This window comes from Cebus imitator, unplaced genomic scaffold (genome assembly GCF_001604975.1).
Source record: "Cebus imitator isolate Cc_AM_T3 unplaced genomic scaffold, Cebus_imitator-1.0 Scaffold54, whole genome shotgun sequence".
NCBI lineage: Eukaryota > Metazoa > Chordata > Mammalia > Primates > Cebidae > Cebus > Cebus imitator.
In genome coordinates this window covers 1,363,301-1,366,458 of record NW_016107369.1, presented here as the reverse complement: position 1 = coordinate 1,366,458, position 3,158 = coordinate 1,363,301, and positions in this window count along the sequence as shown.

Here is a 3,158-nt window from a genome sequence, read left to right as displayed (position 1 = left end):
GCCATTGCACTCCAGCCTGGGTAACAAGAGCGAAACTCCGTCTCAAAAAAACAAAACAAAACAAAACAAAACAAAAAAAACATGCATGGCCTGGGAGCCCGAATATTAGAGTTTAAGATGTAGCTTCGCCCGGACGCAGTGGCTCCGGCCTGTAATCCCAGCACTTTGGGAGGCTGAGGCGGGCAGATTACCTGAGGTCGGGAGTTCAAGACCAGCCTGACCAACATGGAGAAACCCCCGTCTCTACTAAAAATACAAAATTGGCCGTCATGGTGCTGCATGCCTGTAATCCCAGCTATTCTCGAGGCTGAGGCAGGAGAATCGCTTGAACCTGAGACGTGGAAGTTTGCGGTGGAGATCGGGCTATTGCACTCCAGCCTGGGCAACAAGAGTGAAACTCCATCTCAAAAAGAAAAAAAAAGGAAAAAGGATGTAGCTTCAGCTCCAATAAATTCTTGTAGGGCAAGTCATTTAATTTCTTTGGGCCCCAATTTTATCGAACTTAAAACGATAATCATGTTATCTGCTTTATCTATCTATATTTATGTAAATGTAAAATAATTATACACAATATAGAAGAGTGTGAGCCTTAAATGAGGTGATGTAGGTGGATATGTTTTTACTTAACTCTAAAGTTCTATGTAAATATGTTAGTTATTACAGTTAATATTTTGGTTGACAGTGATCTACTTTAACCTCCACTCCAGGAATGTATTATTTCTAAAAGGAGAAAAAAAGAGGAGCAAATTATGGAACATCCTGGAAGCGAAGATCAAGGAGCTTAGATTTAATTCAGCAGGTGATTTGGAACTGAAGGAGGACTTAAGTAGAGGGCCTGGGTCAAAGGAACAGGCAAGAAAGACAATTCTTACAATAGAATGGGTTTCTATGGCAATGAGAGGCAAAGGAGGCCACTGAGAACAAGGTTAAAATAATTAACATGGGAAATCAATAAGACACAGACCAAGACCTGGGATGCAGGATTGAAAGAACAGGGTGGAGAAGAGCTTTTGCAGTCCACTCATTTTCCACAGAGGCATATCATGCAAGGCATTTCCACCAGTCATGGTCCCTAGCTGTTTTGAGGTTGAATAGAGAATAGAAACTGACTTTAATAGCAATCCTATCAAAACATAGTTAAGAAACAAATCTGCTGCAAACGTGATACAGTATTATACCCAAAGGCCAAGTGCTTTCTTTGGTTTTGTGGGGGAGGGGGTTTGGTGTTTAGCTATGCTGAATCTTCAGTGCCTATCCATCCTTCATTTTCATAGGTAATTAGCAGCTGCCTGCTCATATAGAGAGCCCAGTGCAAGCTGAAATCAGTACTGTGCCAGTTTGCAAGAACCTGTCATTTCACTCCAGTCGTAGAATTCTGGATAGAGAGTAGAATTATTCTCAGAGAACCTAGGGCCTAATTTGATTCCTAACTAGCTGTGGCCATGTAGCCACAAGTAACATAGCTTGTAAGGCTAAGCACAGATTTTGAAGTCAATTTTCCTGGCTTCTGATCCTAGCTCCCTAATTTATGAGGTGTGGATCCTGGATAAGTCACTTAACTTCTCACTGTCTCAGTTTTCTCACTGGCAAAAAATAGGACTGGCGGGGGAGGGCATGGAATCGGTATAACCTATCCTCATAAAGCTATTGGGAGGATTAAATGAGTTACTCATGTGAAGTGCTTAGAACAATGCCCAGCACAGAGTAAGCACTCAAAAATTAATTCTGCTTTCTGACCTTAAAATTTATTAAGCTTCAGGTTTTGCACCTGCAAAGTGAGGCAGTTGAACTCAATTTTACTTCTGGGGTACCGTCCAACTAACATTATTTTCTACAATAGGATGTATGTTTACTTTTATTTCAATGCCAGTATTTTATGCTCTGATGCCATTATGCTTTAGTTATTAAGGCCTTATAATCATTTTCTGGTAAAAAGCAGAGCTGCCTTACCTCACTGTTCTTACTTTTTAGATATGTTTTATATGCCCTCTCAATGTTTAAAATTTTTTTTTTAATTAAAATCTTGGTTTGTGTTAAAGTAGAGTTAAAAAGGCTAGAGCCAATGATTACTTAGGAACTTCGAAAGAAATAATTTATCTTTACAATGGAGAGATTTGGTTGTCATCACTTTTGCTTCACTAACAGTGGAACAATCTGACACTAGGTGCTTCTAATAGGAAGTTCCCCAGTTTTCCAATTTTCTTTCTTTCTTTCTTTCTTTTTGAGACGAATCTTCCTCCATTACCCAGGGTGGAGTGCAGTGGCATGATCTTGGCTTACTGCAACCTCCGCCTCCCTGGTTCAAGTGATTCTCCTGCCTCAGCCTCCTGAGTAGCTGGAATTACAGGCACGTGCCAATATGCCTGGCTAATTTTTGTATTTTTAGTAGAGATGGGGTTTCACCATGTTGGCCACACTAATCTCTAACTCCTGGCCTCAAGTGATCCACCTACCTTGGCTTCCCAAAGTGCTGGGATTACAGGTGTGAGCCATTGCACCTGGCCGGGAGATCCCCAATTTTCTGATCAAACCAGACCTAACTTCCAGTTTACAAGAAATTTAGGGGATAGAGTAAGAAGTTTAAAACCACAAGGAAACAATCAGAAAAATCCAGAATGTGAAACATTCTACAAGACAACTGGCTGAGACTCTGTAAAATGTTAATGTCATGGAATGGATGTCAATAGAATAGATGAAAACAGATTGAAGAGGCATGGCACATAAAATTAGTCAACCTTAATGGGATTCTGGTTCCGTTGGGGAAAACTATAAAAGATATTCTTGGGACAGTTGGAGAAAGTTGCAGAGGGAGTGGTAATACACCACATTATAGAATTTTTGCTAATTTTCTTAGGAGTATTAATGACATTGTGGTTAAGTAGAAGAATGTCCTTATTCTTAGGAGATGCATGTCAGAGGGTTTGGGGATGACATGTGCCACCTTTCTCATTCTTTTCTGTTTGTTTGTTTTGAGGCAGTTTTGCTCTTGTCACCCAAGTGGAGTGCAGTGGCACAATCTTGGCTCACTGCAACCTCTGCCTCCTGGGTTCAAGTGATTCCCCTGCCTCAGCCTCCCAAGTGGCTGGGATTATAGGCATCCACCACCATGCCTGGCTAATTTTTGCAGTTTTAGTAGAGATGGGGTTTTACCATGTTGG